Source organism: Oncorhynchus masou, unplaced genomic scaffold (genome assembly GCF_036934945.1).
Source record: "Oncorhynchus masou masou isolate Uvic2021 unplaced genomic scaffold, UVic_Omas_1.1 unplaced_scaffold_671, whole genome shotgun sequence".
Taxonomy (NCBI): Eukaryota; Metazoa; Chordata; class Actinopteri; order Salmoniformes; family Salmonidae; genus Oncorhynchus; species Oncorhynchus masou.
The window spans coordinates 387601-410695 of record NW_027013158.1 but is presented as its reverse complement, the minus strand read 5'-3'; the positions used below and the strand labels follow the sequence as shown (position 1 = coordinate 410695).

Genomic DNA, 23095 nt, shown 5'->3' with positions numbered 1-23095 from the left:
AGTCAAGTCTGAATCAACTGCTAACTAATACCTAGTCAAGTCTGAATCAAGTGATAACTAAGACCTAGGCAAGTCTGAATCAAGTGCTAACTAAGACCGAGTCAAGTCTGAATCAAGTGCTAACTAATACCTAGTCAAGTCTGAATCAAGTGCTAACTAAGACCGAGTCAAGTCTGAATCAAGTGCTAACTAAGACCTAGTCAAGTCTGAATCAAGTGATAACTAAGACCTAGTCAAGTCTGAATCAAGTGCTAACTAAGACCTAGTCAAGTCTGGATCAAGTGCTAACTAAGACCTAGGCAAGTCTGAATCAAGTGCTAACTAAGACCGAGTCAAGTCTGAATCAAGTGCTAACTAATACCTAGTCAAGTCTGAATCAAGTGCTAACTAAGACCGAGTCAAGTCTGAATCAAGTGCTAACTAAGACCTAGTCAAGTCTGAATCAAGTGATAACTAATACCTAGTCAAGTCTGGATCAGTGCTAACTAATACCTAGTCAAGTCTGGATCAGTGATAACTAAGACCTAGTCAAGTCTGAATCAAGTGCTAACTAAGACCTAGTCAAGTCTGAATCAAGTGCTAACTAATACCTAGTCAAGTCTGAATCAAGTGATAACTAACACCTAGTCAAGTCTGAATCAAGTGCTAACTAATACCTAGTCAAGTCTGAATCAAGTGCTAACTAAGACCTAGTCAAGTCTGGATCAAGTGCTAACTAATACCTAGTCAAGTCTGAATCAAGTGATAACTAAGACCTAGTCAAGTCTGAATCAAGTGTATGCAGGTGCTGGAGTGTGTGTCTGGGAACTTTAAGACATGAATCACATTCGATTCTTCTCACCTCCTGGGGAAACGTTCAGACAACAACCTGTTCCTGATACAGTAAGCCTAACGTGGCCGTGGTCAAAAGTAGTGCACTTTGGTGGTCTCACATCTACCCTGTAATTGATACAGTAAGCCTAACGTGGCTGTGGTCAAAAGTAGTGCACTTTGTTGGTCTCACATCTACCCTGTAATTGATACAGTAAGCCTAACGTGGCTGTGGTCAAAAGTAGTGCACTTTGGTGGTCTCACATCAACCCTGTAATTGATACAGTAAGCCTAACGTGGCTGTGGTCAAAAGTAGTGCACTTTGGTGGTCTCACATCTACCCTGTAATTGATACAGTAAGCCTAACGTGGCCGTGGTCAAAAGTAGTGCACTTTGGTGGTCTCACATCTACCCTGTAATTGATACAGTAAGCCTAACGTGGCTGTGGTCAAAAGTAGTGCACTTTGGTGGTCTCACATCTACCCTGTAATTGATACAGTAAGCCTAACGTGGCCGTGGTCAAAAGTAGTGCACTTTGGTGGTCTCACATCTACCCTGTAATTGATACAGTAAGCCTAACGTGGCTGTGGTCAAAAGTAGTGCACTTTGGTGGTCTCACATCTACCCTGTAATTGATACAGTAAGCCTAACGTGGCTGTGGTCAAAAGTAGTGCACTTTGTTGGTCTCACATCTACCCTGTAATTGATACAGTAAGCCTAACGTGGCCGTGGTCAAAAGTAGTGCACTTTGGTGGTCTCACATCTACCCTGTAATTGATACAGTAAGCCTAACGTGGCTGTGGTCAAAAGTAGTGCACTTTGGTGGTCTCACATCTACCCTGTAATTGATACAGTAAGCCTAACGTGGCTGTGGTCAAAAGTAGTGCACTTTGGTGGTCTCACATCTACCCTGTAATTGATACAGTAAGCCTAACGTGGCTGTGGTCAAAAGTAGTGCACTTTGGTGGTCTCACATCTACCCTGTAATTGATACAGTAAGCCTAACGTGGCTGTGGTCAAAAGTAGTGCACTTTGTTGGTCTCACATCTACCCTGTAATTGAATTGACTTAGTTGACATGGAAAGTTAGCCGTTTATATTGTCAGAGTAAACATGAGCAAAAATACCAACAGTAGTGACAATATGAACAGCAGAATAAATACCACCTATAACCCCCTACCCTGACCTCAGACATTGACCCCTGTGTGACCCCAGTTTGACCCTTATGTACTAGACATGAGCCGGGCTCACGTGATGAGGTAGCAATGCCTGCGACTTCAAAATCATTGTCACCAAGGGGGAATTTCCTCTTGGACTAACAGTCAAGACGTTGGTTTCTCCCATGGGAGACCAGGGTTCAGATCCAACCTCCCATAACCCTCTACCCTAATATTAACACCTCCTAGAACCCTCTACCATAATATTAACACCTCCTAGAACCCTCTACCATAATATTAATACCTCCTAGAACCCTCTACCATAATATTAACACCTCCTAGAACCCTCTACCATAATATTAACACCTCCTAGAACCCTCTACCATCCATAATATTAACACCTCCTAGAACCCTCTACCATAATATTAACACCTCCTAGAACCCTCTACCATAATATTAACACCTCCTAGAACCCTCTACCATAATATTAATACCTCCTAGAACCCTCTACCATAATATTAACACCTCCTATAACCCTCTACCCTAATATTAACACCTCCTAGAACCCTCTACCCTAATATTAACACCTCCTAGAACCCTCTACCCTAATATTAACACCTCCTATAACCCTCTACCCTAATATTAACACCTCCTAGAACCCTCTACCATAATATTAATACGTCCTAGAACCCTCTACCATAATATTAATACCTCCTAGAACCCTCTACCCTAATATTAACACCTCCTAGAACCCTCTACCATAATATTAATACCTCCTCTAACCAAAGGTCAAGACGTTGGTTTCTCCCATGGGAGACCAGGGTTCAGATCCCGCCCATGATACTTCTGTGACCCTAGTTTGACCCCTATTTGACCTCTGACCTGAGAGACGGTGATGGCACACTTCTTGGCCAGTTCCTCCTTGGCCTCCTCACTGGGGTAGGGGTTAGACAGGTGGGAGTAGAAGTACTCATTCAGCACCTCAGTAGCCTGCTTGTTGAAGTTACGTCTCTTCCGTCTGACCAGAGAGGGAGAGAGGGAGAGAGAGGTCAGAGAGAGAGAGAGAGAGAGAGATCAGAGAGAGAGAGAGGGAGGTCAGAGAGAGAGGGGAGGGGAGAGAGGTCAGAGAGAGAGAGAGAGAGGGAGGTCAGAGAGAGAGAGAGAGAGGGAGAGAGAGAGAGAGAGAGAGAGAGAGAGAGAGAGAGGGAGGTCAGAGAGAGAGAGGGAGGTCAGAGAGAGAGAGGGAGGTCAGAGAGAGAGAGAGGGAGGTCAGAGAGAGAGAGAGAGAGAGAGAGGTCAGAGAGAGAGAGAGGGAGGTCAGAGAGAGAGGGGAGGGGAGAGAGGTCAGAGAGAGAGAGAGAGGGAGGTCAGAGAGAGAGAGAGGAGAGGGGAGAGAGAGAGGGGAGGGGAGAGAGGTCAGAGAGAGAGAGAGGGAGGTCCGAGAGAGAGGGGAGGGAGAGAGGTCAGAGAGAGAGGTCAGAGAGAGAGAGAGGAGAGGGGGAGAGAGAGAGGGGAGGGGAGAGAAGTCAGAGAGAGAGAGAGGGAGGTCAGAGAGAGAGAGGGAGGTCCGAGAGAAAAGAGAGGGGAGGGGAGAGAGAGAGGGAGGGGAGAGAGGTCAGAGAGAGAGAGGGAGGTCAGAGAGAGAGAGGGAGGTCAGAGAGAGAGAGAGGGGGGAGGGGAGAGAGAGGGGGAGAGAGGTCAGAGAGAGAGGGAGGTCAGAGAGAGAGAGGGAGGTCAGAGAGAGAGGGGGAGGTCAGAGAGAGCGAGGGGAGGTCAGAGAGAGAGAGAGGGAGGTCAGAGAGAGAGAGGGGAGAGAGAGGGAGGTCAGAGAGAGAGAGGGAGGTCAGAGAGAGAGAGAGAGGGAGGTCAGAGAAAGAGAGGGAGGTCAGAGAGAGAGAGAGAGAGGGAGGTCAGAGAGAGAGAGAAAGGGGAGGGGAGAGAGAACGGGGAGGGGAGAGAGAGAGAGGTCAGAGAGAGAGGGAGAGAGAGAGAGAGAGAGGGGAGGTCAGAGAGAGAGAGAGAGAGAGAGAGGTCAGAGAGAGAGAGAGAGAGAGAGAGAGAGAGAGAGAGAGAGGAAGAGAGAGAGAGGGGAGGTCAGAGAGAGAGCGAGAGAGAGGGGAGATGAGAGAGACACAGAGAGAGGTGAGACAGACGGAGAGAGTGAGAGACACAGAGAGAGAGAGAGAGGGAGGTCAGAGAGAGAGGGGAGGTGAGAAGACACAGAGAGAGGGGAGGGGAGAGAGACACAGAGAGAGGTCAGAGAGAGAGAGAGAGAGGGGGAGGGGAGAGAGACACAGAGAGAGGTCAGAGAGACAGAGAGAGAGAGAGAGAGAGGGGGAGGGGAGAGAGACACAGAGAGAGGTGAGACAGACAGAGAGAGTGAGAGACACACAGAGAGAGAGAGAGAGGGAGGTCTGAGAGAGAGGGGAGGTGAGAAGACACAGAGAGAGGTCGGAGAGAGAGAGAGAGAGAGAGAGGGGGAGGGGAGAGAGACACAGAGAGAGGTGAGACAGACGGAGAGAGTGAGAGACAGAGAGAGAGAGAGAAAGAGAGAGAGAGACACACATCCACACTGTCTCTCTCACCTGGCGTCGAGGAATCTGGAGCGCAGGATCATGACGGCTTCACAGGTGCTCTGTTTGAGCTGCATCTGGATGGAGCTGAACTTGCGGTGGATGATCCCCACCATGCGCTCGATCTCCTTGGGAGAGATGGGCCGCGTACGACTCTGCTCCCTCAGCAGGTTCATCACATGGTTGGTGAACTCACTGCACGCCTGGGGAGGGAGGAGAGGAGAGGAGAGGATAGGAGAGGAGAGGAGGAGGAGGAGGAGGGGAGGGAGGAGGAGGAGGGGGAGAGAGGAGAGGAGAGGAGAGGAGAGGAGAGGAGAGGAGAGGAGGGAGGAGAGGAGGAGGAAGGAGGAGAGGAGGAGGAGGAGGAAGAGGGGGAGGAGGGGATGAAGGAAGGAGGAGAGGAGGAGGAGGAAGGAGGAGAGGAGGGAGAAAGGAGAGGAGGAGGGGAGGGAGGAGGAAGGAGATGTCATTTTTTTCTGAAGGGGAGGTACTGGCCGTGTCTGAATACCCATACTGAGTTCTAAATAGTAGTCTGTGAAATCTCTAAATGCCAGGAGGTCATCAGGCTTTTCATCTAGTAGAATTCACTGCACACTACTCAGGAAGAGACCGATCTTTTCATCTAGTAGAATTCACTGCACACTACTCAGGAAGAGAATGATCTTTTCATCTAGTAGAATTCACTGCACACTACTCAGGAAGAGAATGATCTTTTCATCTAGTAGAATTCACTGCACACTACTCGGGAAGAGAATGATCTTTTCATCTGTTTGAAAACAGCTGATTATCAGATTAGGGGAGGAGCAACGAATGGCGAGGAACAAGCGTGATTGGATGATGCCTTCTCAGTATGGAGTAGTATGTTGATAATTCAGGCTTCCTGCATTTGTTGTCACAAAACAGTATCTTCTAAATGGTATGTAGTACTACTAATACACAGTATGTAGTTTTAGTAAGTAGTAGGCAAGACAGATTTCAGACACGCCCCCTCCACCCCCTCCTTCTCTCAGCTGTTTATGGATAGTGTTCCCTCCTACCTGTTCATATTTCTCCAGTTCAGAGTGGTATATTCCTCTGATCTGAGTCAGCTTGGCCCTGTAGTCTGAGTGTTCTATACTGCCGTCATTAGGGGACCCGCCTGCGGCCGCCGCCGCCACTGCTGCTGCCGCCGCCGAGGCCCCGCCCTTCTCCGGGCCGGACACGCCCTCTGCCAGCAACATGTTGTCCAATCGCATGATCTGAGGATCTGGTGGATCCTCATCCTGGATGCCACGGATACTAAGGACTGGAGAGGAGAGAGAGAGAGAGAGACAAGCATAAGGGTTAGAAAGATGAGTAGAGAGAGAGAGAGACAAGCATAAGGGTTAGAAAGACAAGTAGAGGGAGAGAGAAGCATAAAGGTTAGAAAGATGAGTAGAGAGAGAGACAAGCATAAGGGTTAGAAAGACAAGTAGAGGGAGAGAGAAGCATAAGGGTTAGAAAGATGAGTAGAGAGAGAGAGACAAGCATAAGGGTTAGAAAGACAAATAGAGAGAGAGACAAGCATAAGGGTTAGAAAGACAAATAGAGAGAGAGAGACAAGCATAAGGGGTAGAAAGACAAATAGAGAGAGAGAAACCAGCACAAGGGTTAGAAAGACGAATAGAGAGAGAGAGACCAGCACAAGGGTTAGAAAGACGAATAGAGAGAGAGACAAGCACAAGGGTTAGAAAGATGAGTGGAGAGAGAGACAAGCACAAGGGTTAGAAAGATGAATATAGAGAGAGAGACCAGCACAAGGGTTAGAAAGATGAATAGAGAGAGAGAGACAAGCACAAGGGTTAGAAAGATGAATAGAGAGAGAGAGAGACAAGCACAAGGGTTAGAAAGATGTATAGAGAGAGAGACAAGCACAAGGGTTAGAAAGATGAATAGAGAGAGAGAGACAAGCACAAGGGTTAGAAAGATGAATAGAGAGAGAGACAAGCACAAGGGTTAGAAAGACGAATAGAGAGAGAGAGACAAGCACAAGGGTTAGAAAGATGAATAGAGAGAGACCAGCACAAGTGTGAGAAAGATGAATAGAGAGACAAGCACAAGGGTAGAAAGATGAATAGAGAGAGAGATGGAGAGAGAGAGACAAGCACAAGGGTTAGAAAGATGACTAGAGAGAGAGCGAGGGAGAAAAAGATGATTAGAGAGATGAACGTGGGGGAGAGAGATGGAGAGAGAGAGAGGTTAGAGAGAACAGAGAGAGATGAACATGGGGGAGAGAGATGGAGAGAGAGGTTAGAGAGAACAGAGAGAGATGAACAGAGGTGAGGGAGAGAGTAGAAATGGACAAAGAGAGAGAGAGAGCACATTTCTTCAGTGAAAACAATGTACTGAGCAAATGTTGAATTGGCTTTTTACCAAATTACTGTACGACAGACCACGTATTCACCCTGCACACTAGACGTCGACCGATGAATCGGAATGGCCGATTAATTAGGGCCGATTTCAAGTTTTCATAATATATATATTTTTTTACACCTTTATTTCATCTTTATTTAATTAGGCAAGTCAGTTAAGAACACACTCTTATTTTCAATGACGGCCTAGGAATGGTGGGTTTAACTACCTCGTTCAGGTGCAGAACGACAGATTTTCACCTTGTCAGCTCAGGAGATTCTATCTTGCAACCTTACGGTTAACTAGTCCAACGCTCTAACCACCTGCCTCTCATTGCACTGTTACGCCAATGCAGTAAGCCAAGGTAAGTCGCTAGCAAGCATTGAACTTATCCCATAAAAAACAATCAATCAATCAATTATAATCACTAGTTAACTACACATGGTTGATGATATTACTAGTTGATCTAGCGTGTCCTGCGTTGCATATAATAGATGCGGTGCGTATCGTTGCTCCAATGTGTAACGAACCATAAACATCAATGCCTTTCTTAAAATCAATACACAGAAGTATATATTCTTAAACCTGCATATTTAACTAAAATAAATCCAGGTTCGCAGGCAACATTAACCAGGTGAAATTGTGTCACTTATCTTGCGTTCATTGCACGCAGAGTCAGGGTATATGCAACAAGTTTGGGCCACCTAATTTGCCAGAATTTTACATAATTATGACATAACATTGAAGGTTGTGCAATGTAACAGCAATATTTACACTTAGGGATGTTAGATAAAATATGGAACGGATCCGTATTTCACTGAAAGAATAAACATCTTGTTTTCTAGATGATGGTTTCCGGATTCGACCATATTAATGACCTAAGGCTCGTATTTCTGTGTGTTATTATGTTATAACTAAGATGATTTGATAGAGCAGTCTGACTGAGCGATGGTAGACACCAGCAGGCTCGTAAGCATTCATTCGAACAGCACTTTCATGCGTTTTGCCAGCAGCTCTACGTTGTGCGTCAAGCATTGCGCTGTTTATGACTTCAAGCCTATCAACTACCGAGATTAGGCTGGTGTAACCGATGTGAAATGGCTTGCTAGTTAGCGGGGGGCGCGCTAATAGCGTTTCAAACGTCCCCCGCTCTGAGACTTGGAGTAGTTATTCACCTTGCTCTGCTCAGTATTGTTGTAATTGTCATTATTACAAATACATTTTTTTTTAATCGTCCGATTAATCTGGTCCTCCAATAATCGGTATCGGCGTTGAAAAATCATAATCGACCTCTGCTGAACACCCTAATTGACAAACAAAAACAAAGGCAAAGTCTTCTCATGCATTGTTGATTTCCAAAAAGTGTTTGACTCAATTTGGCACGAGGGTCTGCTGTACTGATGGAAAGTGGTGTTGGGGGGAAAATACAACATAATATCAATCTACATCAACAACAAGTGTGCAGCTTGAGGATGCAGCTTGAGCCCCGCCCTCTACAACATATATATCAATGAATTGGCGAGGGCACTCTAATCTGAAGTCAAACATGTCTCCTGTTTGGTGATCTGGTGGTTCTGTCCCCAAACAAGGAGGACCTACAGCAGCACCTAGATATTCTGCACAGATTCTGTCAGACCTGGGCCCTGACAGTAAATCTCAGTAAGACAAAAATAATGGTGTTCCAAAAAAGATCCAGTTGCGAGGACCATAAATATAAATTCCACATAGACACCGTTGCCCTGGAGCACAGAGAAAACTATACATACCTCGGCCTAAACATCAGCACCACAGGTAACTTCCACAAAGCTGTGAACGATCTGAGAGACAAGACAAGATGGGCCTTCTACACCATCAAAAGGAACATACATTTTTTAAACTTGAATCAGTTATAGAACCCATTGCCCTTCATGGTTGTGAGGTCTGGGGTTCGCTCACCAACCAAGAATTCACTAAATTGATACTCTGCAGACAGACATACAGACAGCTGTAGTCCCAGCTGTGACCAGCAGAGTGCACCCTTCACCTGTTTCTAGCCCACTAGTGAGCAGACATAAGGGCCACAATAGAAGCCAGTGTTGTTTCCTCCTCCATGCTCTAGCATTCAGGCCTCATAACCAGTTACCAGGCTGGAAACTAATTAAGACAACTGCTTGTGGGCTGATTCACCTGGTCAAGGGATTGATCTAGCTCACCTGGTTCACCTGGTCAAGGGCTTGAACTAGCTCACCTGGTTCACCTGGTCAAGGGCTTGATCTATCTCACCTGATTCATCTAGTCATGGGCTTTAACGAGCTCACCTGATTCATCTAGTCAAGGGCTTTAACTAGCTCACCTGGTTCACCTGGTGAAGGGCTTGATCGAGTTCACCTGGTCAAGGGCTTTAACTAGCTCACCTGGTCAAGGGCTTTAACTAGCTCACCTGGTTCACCTGGTCAAGGGCTTTAACTAGCTCACCTGGTCAAGGGCTTTAACTAACTCACCTGGTTCACCTGGTCAAGGGCTTGATCAGTAGTTAACAAGTTGAATCAGATGTGTTTGCTCTGGAATAGCTACAATACATGGAATGACTGGCGGGCCCCGTGGAGAGGTTTGAGAACCACTTGTCTGATAGGTGTAGTAACGCTGTAGGAGTTAGTGGTCTTTTGGTGCGTCCCAAATGGTACTCTATTCCCCCTAGACCCATAGGGTTCTGGCCTGAATGGTACTTTATTCCACTAGGCCCATAGGGTTCTGGTCTGAATGGTCCTCTATTCCCCCTAGACCCATAGGGTTCTGTCCAGAATGGTACTCTATTCCACTAGACCCATAGATTTCTGGTCTGAATGGTACTCTATTCCACTAGACCCATAGATTTCTGGTCTGAATGGTACTCTATTCCACTAGACCCATAGATTTCTGGTCTGAATGGTCCTCTATTCCCCCTAGACCCATAGGGTTCTGATCTGAATGGTACTCTATTCCTCCTAGACCCATAGGGTTCTGGCCAGAATGGTACTCTATTCCCCTAGACCCATAGGGTTCTGGTCTGAATGGTACTCTATTCCCCTAGACCCAAAGGGTTCTGGTCTGAATGGTACTCTATTCCTCCTAGACCCATAGGGTTCTGGTCTGAATGGTACTCTATTCCTCCTAGACCCATAGGGTTCTGGTCTGAATGGTCCTCTATTCCCCCTAGACCCATAGGGTTCTGGTCTGAATGGTCCTCTATTCCCCCTAGACCCATAGGGTTCTGGTCTGAATGGTCCTCTATTCCCCCTAGACCCATAGGGTTCTGGTCTGAATGGTCCTCTATTCCCCCTAGACCCATAGGGTTCTGGTCTGAATGGCACTTTATTCCCCCTAGACCCATAGGGTTCTGGTCTGAATGGTACTTTATTCCCCCTAGACCCATAGGGTTCTGGTCTGAATGGTACTCTATTCCCCCTAGACCCATAGGGTTCTGGTCTGAATGGTACTCTATTCCCCCTAGACCCATAGGGTTCTGTCCAGAATGGTACTCTATTCCACTAGACCCATAGATTTCTGGCCAGAATGGTACTCTATTCCACTAGACCCATAGATTTCTGGTCTGAATGGTACTCTATTCCCCCTAGACCCATAGGGTTCTGGTCTGAATGGTCCTCTATTCCCCCTAGACCCATAGGGTTCTGGTCTGAATGGTACTCTATTCCACTAGGCCCATAGGGTTCTGATCTGAATGGTACTCTATTCCTCCTAGACCCATAGGGTTCTGGCCAGAATGGTACTCTATTCCACTAGACCCATAGATTTCTGGTCTGAATGGTACTCTATTCCACTAGGCCCATAGAGTTCTGGCATGAATGGTACTCTATTCCCCTAGACCCAAAGGGTTCTGGTCTGAATGGTACTCTATTCCTCCTAGACCCATAGGGTTCTGGTCTGAATGGTACTCTATTCCTCCTAGACCCATAGGGTTCTGGTCTGAATGGTCCTCTATTCCCCCTAGACCCATAGGGTTCTGGTCTGAATGGTACTCTATTCCCCCTAGACCCATAGGGTTCTGGTCTGAATGGTACTCTATTCCCCCTAGACCCATAGGGTTCTGGTCTGAATGGTACTCTATTCCCCCTAGACCCATAGGGTTCTGGTCTGAATGGTCCTCTATTCCCCCTAGACCCATAGGGTTCTGGTCTGAATGGTCCTCTATTCCCCCTTGGTAGTTTAAATGTGTCTGACTGACTGGTGAATGACCGGTATGCTGTCTAAATATATGTCTGTCTGGTGGTTTAATGTGTCTTACCGATTGGTTCTCAGAAAGGCTTCTGTCAGACTGGTGTATTACTGGTTACTGATTGGTTCTCAGAAAGGCTTCTGTCAGACTGGTGTATTACTGGTTACCGATTGGTTCTCAGAAAGGCTTCTGTCAGACTGGTGTATTACTGGTTACTGATTGGTTCTCAGAAAGGTTTCTGTCAGACTGGTGTATTACTGGTTACTGATTGGTTCTCAGAAAGGTTTCTGTCAGACTGGTGTATTACTGGTTACTGATTGGTTCTCAGAAAGGCTTCTGTCAGACTGGTGTATTACTGGTTACTAATTTGTTCTCAGAAAGGCTTCTGTCAGACTGGTGTATTACTGGTTACTGATTGGTTCTCAGAAAGGCTTCTGTCAGACTGGTGTATTACTGGTTACTAATTTGTTCTCAGAAAGGCTTCTGTCAGACTGGTGTATTACTGGTTACTGATTAGTTCTCAGAAAGGCTTCTGTCAGACTGGTGTATTACTGGTTACTGATTGGTTCTCAGAAAGGCTTCTGTCAGACTGGTGTATTACTGGTTACTGATTGGTTCTCAGAAAGGCTTCTGTCAGACTGGTGTATTACTGGTTACTGATTGGTTCTCAGAAAGGCTTCTGTCAGACTGGTGTATTACTGGTTACTGATTGGTTCTCAGAAAGGCTTCTGTCAGACTGGTGTATTACTGGTTACTGATTGGTTCTCAGAAAGGCTTCTGTCAGACTGGTGTATTACTGGTTACTGATTGGTTCTCAGAAAGGCTTCTGTCAGACTGGTGTATTACTGGTTACTGATTGGTTCTCAGAAAGGCTTCTGTCAGACTGGTGTATTACTGGTTACTGATTGGTTCTCAGAAAGGTTTCTGTCAGACTGGTGTATTACTGGTTACTGATTGGTTCTCAGAAAGGCTTCTGTCAGACTCGTCTATTACTGGTTACTGATTGGTTCTCAGAAAGGCTTCTGTCAGTCTGGACCCTTCAGGCATATTTAGACAACTAACCAGTAATACACCAGTCTGACAGGGTACTGGCTAGGGTCCACTCTGACAGGGTACTGGTTAGGGTCCAGACTGACAGGGTACTGGTTAGGGTCCACTCTGACAGGGTACTGGTTAGGGTCCAGTCTTACAGGGTACTGGTTAGGGTCCACTCTGACAGGGTACTGGCTAGGGTCCAGTCTGACAGGGTACTGGTTAGGGTCCAGTCTTACAGGGTACTGGTTAGGGTCCAGTCTGACAGGGTACTGGTTAGGGTCCACTCTGACAGGGTACTGGTTAGGGTCCAGACTGACAGGGTACTGGTTAGGGTCCAGACTGACAGGGTACTGGTTAGGGTCCAGACTGACAGGGTACTGGTTAGGGTCCACTCTGACAGGGTACTGGTTAGGGTCCAGTCTGACAGGGTACTGGTTAGGGTCCAGTCTGACAGGGTACTGCTTAGGGTCCAGACTGACAGGGTACTGGTTAGGGTCCAGACTGACAGGGTACTGGTTAGGGTCCAGACTGACAGGGTACTGGTTAGGGTCCAGACTGACAGGGTACTGGTTAGGGTCCAGTCTGACACTGTACTGGCTAGGGTCCAGTCTGACAGGGTACTGGTTAGGGTCCAGACTGACAGGGTACTGGTTAGGGTCCAGTCTGACAGGGTACTGGTTAGGGTCCAGTCTGACAGGGTACTGGTTAGGGTCCAGTCTGACAGGGTACTGGTTAGGGTCCAGACTGACAGGGTACTGGTTAGGGTCCAGACTGACAGGGTACTGGTTAGGGTCCACTCTGACAGGGTACTGGTTAGGGTCCAGACTGACAGGGTAATGGTTAGGGTCCAGACTGACAGGGTACTGGTTAGGGTCCAGACTGACAGGGTACTGGTTAGGGTCCAGTCTGACAGGGTACTGGTTAGGGTCCAGACTGACAGGGTACTGGTTAGGGTCCACTCTGACAGGGTACTGGTTAGGGTCCAGACTGACAGGGTACTGGCTAGGGTCCACTCTGACAGGGTACTGGTTAGGGTCCAGTCTGACAGGGTACTGGTTAGGGTCCAGACTGACAGGGTACTGGTTAGGGTCCAGTCTGACAGGGTACTGGTTAGGGTCCAGACTGACAGGGTACTGGTTAGGGTCCAGACTGACAGGGTACTGGTTAGGGTCCAGTCTGACTGGGTACTGGTTAGGGTCCAGTCTGACAGGGTACTGGTTAGGGTCCAGACTGACAGGGTACTGGTTAGGGTCCAGACTGACAGGGTACTGGTTAGGGTCCAGTCTGACAGGGTACTGGTTAGGGTCCAGACTGACAGGGTACTGGTTAGGGTCCAGTCTGACAGGGTACTGGTTAGGGTCCAGACTGACAGGGTACTGGTTAGGGTCCAGACTGACAGGGTACTGGTTAGGGTCCAGACTGACAGGGTACTGGTTAGGGTCCAGTCTGACAGGGTACTGGTTAGGGTCCACTCTGACAGGGTACTGGTTAGGGTCCAGACTGACAGGGTACTGGCTAGGGTCCAGTCTGACAGGGTACTGGTTAGGGTCCAGTCTGACAGGGTACTGGTTAGGGTCCAGACTGACAGGGTACTGGTTAGGGTCCAGACTGACAGGGTACTGGTTAGGGTCCAGACTGACAGGGTACTGGTTAGGGTCCACTCTGACAGGGTATTGGTTAGGGTCCACTCTGACAGGGTACTGGTTAGGGTCCAGTCTGACAGGGTACTGGTTAGGGTCCAGTCTGACAGGGTACTGGTTAGGGTCCAGACTGACAGGGTACTGGCTAGGGTCCACTCTGACAGGGTACTGGTTAGGGTCCAGTCTGACAGGGTACTGGTTAGGGTCCACTCTGACAGGGTACTGGTTAGGGTCCAGACTGACAGGGTACTGGTTAGGGTCCAGACTGACAGGGTACTGGTTAGGGTCCAGACTGACAGGGTACTGGTTAGGGTCCACTCTGACAGGGTACTGGTTAGGGTCCAGTCTGACAGGGTACTGGTTAGGGTCCAGTCTGACAGGGTACTGGTTAGGGTCCAGTCTGACAGGGTACTGGTTAGGGTCCAGACTGACAGGGTACTGGTTAGGGTCCAGTCTGACAGGGTACTGGTTAGGGTCCAGACTGACAGGGTACTGGCTAGGGTCCAGACTGACAGGGTACTGGCTAGGGTCCAGACTGACAGGGTACTGGCTAGGGTCCAGACTGACAGGGTACTGGTTAGGGTCCAGTCTGACAGGGTACTGGTTAGGGTCCAGTCTGACAGGGTACTGGTTAGGGTCCAGTCTGACAGGGTACTGGTTAGGGTCCAGTCTGACAGGGTACTGGTTAGGGTCCAGTCTGACAGGGTACTGGCTAGGGTCCACTCTGACAGGGTACTGGTTAGGGTCCAGACTGACAGGGTACTGGTTAGGGTCCAGACTGACAGGGTACTGGTTAGGGTCCAGACTGACAGGGTACTGGTTAGGGTCCACTCTGACAGGGTACTGGTTAGGGTCCAGACTGACAGGGTACTGGTTAGGGTCCAGACTGTCAGGGTACTGGCTAGGGTCCACTCTGACAGGGTACTGGTTAGGGTCCAGACTGACAGGGTACTGGTTAGGGTCCAGACTGACAGGGTACTGGTTAGGGTCCAGTCTGACAGGGTACTGGTTAGGGTCCACTCTGACAGGGTACTGGTTAGGGTCCAGACTGACAGGGTACTGGTTAGGGTCCAGTCTGACAGGGTACTGGTTAGGGTCCAGACTGACAGGGTACTGGTTAGGGTCCAGTCTGACAGGGTACTGGTTAGGGTCCACTCTGACAGGGTACTGGTTAGGGTCCAGTCTGACAGGGTACTGGTTAGGGTCCAGACTGACAGGGTACTGGTTAGGGTCCAGACTGACAGGGTACTGGTTAGGGTCCAGACTGACAGGGTACTGGCTAGGGTCCAGTCTGACAGGGTACTGGTTAGGGTCCAGTCTGACAGGGTACTGGTTAGGGTCCAGACTGACAGGGTACTGGTTAGGGTCCAGTCTGACAGGGTAATGGTTAGGGTCCAGTCTGACAGGGTACTGGTTAGGGTCCAGACTGACAGGGTACTGGTTAGGGTCCAGTCTGACAGGGTACTGGTTAGGGTCCAGTCTGTCAGGGTACTGGTTAGGGTCCACTCTGACAGGGTACTGGTTAGGGTCCAGACTGACAGGGTACTGGTTAGGGTCCAGTCTGACAGGGTACTGGTTAGGGTCCAGACTGACAGGGTACTGGTTAGGGTCCAGACTGACAGGGTACTGGTTAGGGTCCAGTCTGACAGGGTACTGGTTAGGGTCCAGACTGACAGGATACTGGTTAGGGTCCACTCTGACAGGGTACTGGTTAGGGTCCAGTCTGACAGGGTACTGGTTAGGGTCCAGACTGACAGGGTACTGGTTAGGGTCCAGACTGACAGGGTACTGGTTAGGGTCCAGACTGACAGGGTACTGGTTAGGGTCCACTCTGACAGGGTACTGGTTAGGGTCCAGACTGACAGGGTACTGGTTAGGGTCCAGTCTGACAGGGTACTGGTTAGGGTCCAGTCTGACAGGGTACTGGTTAGGGTCCAGTCTGACAGGGTACTGGTTAGGGTCCACTCTGACAGGGTACTGGTTAGGGTCCAGACTGACAGGGTACTGGTTAGGGTCCAGTCTGACAGGGTACTGGTTAGGGTCCAGACTGACAGGGTACTGGTTAGGGTCCAGTCTGACAGGGTACTGGTTAGGGTCCAGTCTGACAGGGTACTGGTTAGGGTCCAGACTGACAGGGTACTGGTTAGGGTCCAGTCTGACAGGGTACTGGTTAGGGTCCAGACTGACAGGGTACTGGTTAGGGTCCAGACTGACAGGGTACTGGTTAGGGTCCAGACTGACAGGGTACTGGTTAGGGTCCACTCTGACAGGGTACTGGTTAGGGTCCAGTCTGACAGGGTACTGGTTAGGGTCCAGTCTGACAGGGTACTGGTTAGGGTCCAGACTGACAGGGTACTGGTTAGGGTCCAGACTGACAGGGTACTGGTTAGGGTCCAGACTGACAGGGTACTGGTTAGGGTCCAGACTGACAGGGTACTGGTTAGGGTCCAGTCTGACACTGTACTGGCTAGGGTCCAGTCTGACAGGGTACTGGTTAGGGTCCAGACTGACAGGGTACTGGTTAGGGTCCAGTCTGACAGGGTACTGGTTAGGGTCCAGTCTGACAGGGTACTGGTTAGGGTCCAGTCTGACAGGGTACTGGTTAGGGTCCAGACTGACAGGGTACTGGTTAGGGTCCAGACTGACAGGGTACTGGTTAGGGTCCACTCTGACAGGGTACTGGTTAGGGTCCAGACTGACAGGGTAATGGTTAGGGTCCAGACTGACAGGGTACTGGTTAGGGTCCAGACTGACAGGGTACTGGTTAGGGTCCAGTCTGACAGGGTACTGGTTAGGGTCCAGACTGACAGGGTACTGGTTAGGGTCCACTCTGACAGGGTACTGGTTAGGGTCCAGACTGACAGGGTACTGGCTAGGGTCCACTCTGACAGGGTACTGGTTAGGGTCCAGTCTGACAGGGTACTGGTTAGGGTCCAGACTGACAGGGTACTGGTTAGGGTCCAGTCTGACAGGGTACTGGTTAGGGTCCAGACTGACAGGGTACTGGTTAGGGTCCAGACTGACAGGGTACTGGTTAGGGTCCAGTCTGACTGGGTACTGGTTAGGGTCCAGTCTGACAGGGTACTGGTTAGGGTCCAGACTGACAGGGTACTGGTTAGGGTCCAGACTGACAGGGTACTGGTTAGGGTCCAGTCTGACAGGGTACTGGTTAGGGTCCAGACTGACAGGGTACTGGTTAGGGTCCAGTCTGACAGGGTACTGGTTAGGGTCCAGACTGACAGGGTACTGGTTAGGGTCCAGACTGACAGGGTACTGGTTAGGGTCCAGACTGACAGGGTACTGGTTAGGGTCCAGTCTGACAGGGTACTGGTTAGGGTCCACTCTGACAGGGTACTGGTTAGGGTCCAGACTGACAGGGTACTGGCTAGGGTCCAGTCTGACAGGGTACTGGTTAGGGTCCAGTCTGACAGGGTACTGGTTAGGGTCCAGACTGACAGGGTACTGGTTAGGGTCCAGACTGACAGGGTACTGGTTAGGGTCCAGACTGACAGGGTACTGGTTAGGGTCCACTCTGACAGGGTACTGGTTAGGGTCCACTCTGACAGGGTACTGGTTAGGGTCCAGTCTGACAGGGTACTGGTTAGGGTCCAGTCTGACAGGGTACTGGTTAGGGTCCAGACTGACAGGGTACTGGCTAGGGTCCACTCTGACAGGGTACTGGTTAGGGTCCAGTCTGACAGGGTACTGGTTAGGGTCCACTCTGACAGGGTACTGGTTAGGGTCCAGACTGACAGGGTACTGGTTAGGGTCCAGACTGACAGGGTACTGGTTAGGGTCCAGACTGACAGGGTACTGGTTAGGGTCCACTCTGACAGGGTACTGGTTAGGGTCCAGTCTGACAGGGTACTGGTTAGGGTCCAGTCTGACAGGGTACTGGTTAGGGTCCAGTCTGACAGGGTACTGGTTAGGGTCCACTCTGACAGGGTACTGGTTAGGGTCCAGTCTGACAGGGTACTGGTTAGGGTCCAGACTGACAGGGTACTGGCTAGGGTCCAGACTGACAGGGTACTGGCTAGGGTCCAGACTGACAGGGTACTGGCTAGGGTCCAGACTGACAGGGTACTGGTTAGGGTCCAGTCTGACAGGGTACTGGTTAGGGTCCAGTCTGACAGGGTACTGGTTAGGGTCCAGTCTGACAGGGTACTGGTTAGGGTCCAGTCTGACAGGGTACTGGTTAGGGTCCAGTCTGACAGGGTACTGGCTAGGGTCCACTCTGACAGGGTACTGGTTAGGGTCCAGACTGACAGGGTACTGGTTAGGGTCCAGACTGACAGGGTACTGGTTAGGGTCCAGACTGACAGGGTACTGGTTAGGGTCCAGACTGACAGGGTACTGGTTAGGGTCCACTCTGACAGGGTACTGGTTAGGGTCCAGACTGACAGGGTACTGGTTAGGGTCCAGACTGTCAGGGTACTGGCTAGGGTCCACTCTGACAGGGTACTGGTTAGGGTCCAGACTGACAGGGTACTGGTTAGGGTCCAGACTGACAGGGTACTGGTTAGGGTCCAGTCTGACAGGGTACTGGTTAGGGTCCACTCTGACAGGGTACTGGTTAGGGTCCAGACTGACAGGGTACTGGTTAGGGTCCAGTCTGACAGGGTACTGGTTAGGGTCCAGACTGACAGGGTACTGGTTAGGGTCCAGTCTGACAGGGTACTGGTTAGGGTCCACTCTGACAGGGTACTGGTTAGGGTCCAGTCTGACAGGGTACTGGTTAGGGTCCAGACTGACAGGGTACTGGTTAGGGTCCAGACTGACAGGGTACTGGTTAGGGTCCAGACTGACAGGGTACTGGCTAGGGTCCAGTCTGACAGGGTACTGGTTAGGGTCCAGTCTGACAGGGTACTGGTTAGGGTCCAGACTGACAGGGTACTGGTTAGGGTCCAGTCTGACAGGGTAATGGTTAGGGTCCAGTCTGACAGGGTACTGGTTAGGGTCCAGACTGACAGGGTACTGGTTAGGGTCCAGTCTGACAGGGTACTGGTTAGGGTCCAGTCTGTCAGGGTACTGGTTAGGGTCCACTCTGACAGGGTACTGGTTAGGGTCCAGACTGACAGGGTACTGGTTAGGGTCCAGTCTGACAGGGTACTGGTTAGGGTCCAGACTGACAGGGTACTGGTTAGGGTCCAGACTGACAGGGTACTGGTTAGGGTCCAGTCTGACAGGGTACTGGTTAGGGTCCAGACTGACAGGATACTGGTTAGGGTCCACTCTGACAGGGTACTGGTTAGGGTCCAGTCTGACAGGGTACTGGTTAGGGTCCAGACTGACAGGGTACTGGTTAGGGTCCAGACTGACAGGGTACTGGTTAGGGTCCAGACTGACAGGGTACTGGTTAGGGTCCAGACTGACAGGGTACTGGTTAGGGTCCACTCTGACAGGGTACTGGTTAGGGTCCAGACTGACAGGGTACTGGTTAGGGTCCAGTCTGACAGGGTACTGGTTAGGGTCCAGTCTGACAGGGTACTGGTTAGGGTCCACTCTGACAGGGTACTGGTTAGGGTCCAGACTGACAGGGTACTGGTTAGGGTCCAGTCTGACAGGGTACTGGTTAGGGTCCAGACTGACAGGGTACTGGTTAGGGTCCAGTCTGACAGGGTACTGGTTAGGGTCCAGTCTGACAGGGTACTGGTTAGGGTCCAGACTGACAGGGTACTGGTTAGGGTCCAGTCTGACAGGGTACTGGTTAGGGTCCAGACTGACAGGGTACTGGTTAGGGTCCAGACTGACAGGGTACTGGTTAGGGTCCAGTCTGACAGGGTACTGGTTAGGGTCCAGACTGTCAGGGTACTGGTTAGGGTCCAGACTGACAGGGTACTGGTTAGGGTCCAGACTGACAGGGTACTGGTTAGGGTCCAGTCTGACAGGGTACTGGTTAGGGTCCAGACTGACAGGGTACTGGTTAGGGTCCAGTCTGACAGGGTACTGGTTAAGGTCCAGTCTGACAGGGTACTGGTTAGGGTCCAGACTGACAGGGTACTGGTTAGGGTCCAGTCTGACAGGGTACTGGTTAGGGTCCAGACTGACAGGGTACTGGTTAGGGTCCACTCTGACAGGGTACTGGTTAGGGTCCAGACTGACAGGGTACTGGTTAGGGTCCAGACTGACAGGGTACTGGTTAGGGTTCAGACTGACAGGGTACTGGTTAGGGTCCAGACTGACAGGGTACTGGCTAGGGTCCAGACTGACAGGGTACTGGTTAGGGTCCAGACTGACAGGGTACTGGTTAGGGTCCAGTCTTACAGGGTAATGGTTAGGGTCCAGACTGACAGGGTACTGGTTAGGGTCCAGTCTGACAGGGTACTGGTTAGGGTCCAGTCTGACAGGGTACTGGTTAGGGTCCAGTCTGACAGGGTACTGGTTAGGGTCCAGACTGACAGGGTACTGGTTAGGGTCCAGACTGACAGGGTACTGGTTAGGGTCCAGTCTGACAGGGTACTGGTTAGGGTCCAGACTGACAGGGTACTGGTTAGGGTCCAGTCTGACAGGGTACTGGTTAGGGTCCAGACTGACAGGGTACTGGTTAGGGTCCAGACTGACAGGGTACTGGTTAGGGTCCAGACTGACAGGGTACTGGTTAGGGTCCAGACTGACAGGGTACTGGTTAGGGTCCAGACTGACAGGGTACTGGTTAGGGTCCAGTCTGACAGGGTACTGGTTAGGGTCCAGACTGACAGGGTACTGGTTAGGGTCCAGTCTGACAGGGTACTGGTTAGGGTCCAGACTGACAGGGTACTGGTTAGGGTCCAGACTGACAGGGTACTGGTTAGGGTCCAGTCTGACAGGGTACTGGTTAGGGTCCAGTCTGACAGGGTACTGGTTAGGGTCCAGACTGACAGGGTACTGGTTAGGGTCCAGACTGACAGGGTACTGGTTAGGGTCCAGACTGACAGGGTACTGGTTAGGGTCCAGTCTGACAGGGTACTGGTTAGGGTCCAGACTGACAGGGTACTGGTTAGGGTCCAGACTGACAGGGTACTGGTTAGGGTCCAGTCTGACAGGGTACTGGTTAGGGTCCACTCTGACAGGGTACTGGTTAGGGTCCAGACTGACAGGGTACTGGTTAGGGTCCAGACTGACAGGGTACTGGTTAGGGTCCAGTCTGACAGGGTACTGGTTAGGGTCCAGACTGACAGGGTACTGGTTAGGGTCCAGACTGACAGGGTACTGGTTAGGGTCCAGACTGACAGGGTACTGGTTAGGGTCCAGACTGACAGGGTACTGGCTAGGGTCCACTCTGACAGGGTACTGGTTAGGGTCCAGACTGACAGGGTACTGGTTAGGGTCCAGACTGACAGGGTACTGGTTAGGGTCCAGACTGACAGGGTACTGGTTAGGGTCCAGACTGACAGGGTACTGGTTAGGGTCCACTCTGACAGGGTACTGGTTAGGGTCCAGACTGACAGGGTACTGGTTAGGGTCCAGACTGTCAGGGTACTGGCTAGGGTCCACTCTGACAGGGTACTGGTTAGGGTCCAGACTGACAGGGTACTGGTTAGGGTCCAGACTGACAGGGTACTGGTTAGGGTCCAGTCTGACAGGGTACTGGTTAGGGTCCACTCTGACAGGGTACTGGTTAGGGTCCAGACTGACAGGGTACTGGTTAGGGTCCAGTCTGACAGGGTACTGGTTAGGGTCCAGACTGACAGGGTACTGGTTAGGGTCCAGTCTGACAGGGTACTGGTTAGGGTCCACTCTGACAGGGTACTGGTTAGGGTCCAGTCTGACAGGGTACTGGTTAGGGTCCAGACTGACAGGGTACTGGTTAGGGTCCAGACTGACAGGGTACTGGTTAGGGTCCAGACTGACAGGGTACTGGCTAGGGTCCAGTCTGACAGGGTACTGGTTAGGGTCCAGTCTGACAGGGTACTGGTTAGGGTCCAGACTGACAGGGTACTGGTTAGGGTCCAGTCTGACAGGGTAATGGTTAGGGTCCAGTCTGACAGGGTACTGGTTAGGGTCCAGACTGACAGGGTACTGGTTAGGGTCCAGTCTGACAGGGTACTGGTTAGGGTCCAGTCTGTCAGGGTACTGGTTAGGGTCCACTCTGACAGGGTACTGGTTAGGGTCCAGACTGACAGGGTACTGGTTAGGGTCCAGTCTGACAGGGTACTGGTTAGGGTCCAGACTGACAGGGTACTGGTTAGGGTCCAGACTGACAGGGTACTGGTTAGGGTCCAGTCTGACAGGGTACTGGTTAGGGTCCAGACTGACAGGATACTGGTTAGGGTCCACTCTGACAGGGTACTGGTTAGGGTCCAGTCTGACAGGGTACTGGTTAGGGTCCAGACTGACAGGGTACTGGTTAGGGTCCAGACTGACAGGGTACTGGTTAGGGTCCAGACTGACAGGGTACTGGTTAGGGTCCAGACTGACAGGGTACTGGTTAGGGTCCACTCTGACAGGGTACTGGTTAGGGTCCAGACTGACAGGGTACTGGTTAGGGTCCAGTCTGACAGGGTACTGGTTAGGGTCCAGTCTGACAGGGTACTGGTTAGGGTCCACTCTGACAGGGTACTGGTTAGGGTCCAGACTGACAGGGTACTGGTTAGGGTCCAGTCTGACAGGGTACTGGTTAGGGTCCAGACTGACAGGGTACTGGTTAGGGTCCAGTCTGACAGGGTACTGGTTAGGGTCCAGTCTGACAGGGTACTGGTTAGGGTCCAGACTGACAGGGTACTGGTTAGGGTCCAGTCTGACAGGGTACTGGTTAGGGTCCAGACTGACAGGGTACTGGTTAGGGTCCAGACTGACAGGGTACTGGTTAGGGTCCAGTCTGACAGGGTACTGGTTAGGGTCCAGACTGTCAGGGTACTGGTTAGGGTCCAGACTGACAGGGTACTGGTTAGGGTCCAGACTGACAGGGTACTGGTTAGGGTCCAGTCTGACAGGGTACTGGTTAGGGTCCAGACTGACAGGGTACTGGTTAGGGTCCAGTCTGACAGGGTACTGGTTAAGGTCCAGTCTGACAGGGTACTGGTTAGGGTCCAGACTGACAGGGTACTGGTTAGGGTCCAGTCTGACAGGGTACTGGTTAGGGTCCAGACTGACAGGGTACTGGTTAGGGTCCACTCTGACAGGGTACTGGTTAGGGTCCAGACTGACAGGGTACTGGTTAGGGTCCAGACTGACAGGGTACTGGTTAGGGTTCAGACTGACAGGGTACTGGTTAGGGTCCAGACTGACAGGGTACTGGCTAGGGTCCAGACTGACAGGGTACTGGTTAGGGTCCAGACTGACAGGGTACTGGTTAGGGTCCAGTCTTACAGGGTAATGGTTAGGGTCCAGACTGACAGGG

The 23095-nt window shown here is 50.7% G+C and overlaps 1 pseudogene; it reads right to left on the bottom strand.

Annotated features, from left to right (window-relative positions):
• Nucleotides 1-23095, bottom strand: part of LOC135536849 (pre-B-cell leukemia transcription factor 1-like) — a 52989-nt pseudogene that overhangs the window by 5462 nt on the left and 24432 nt on the right.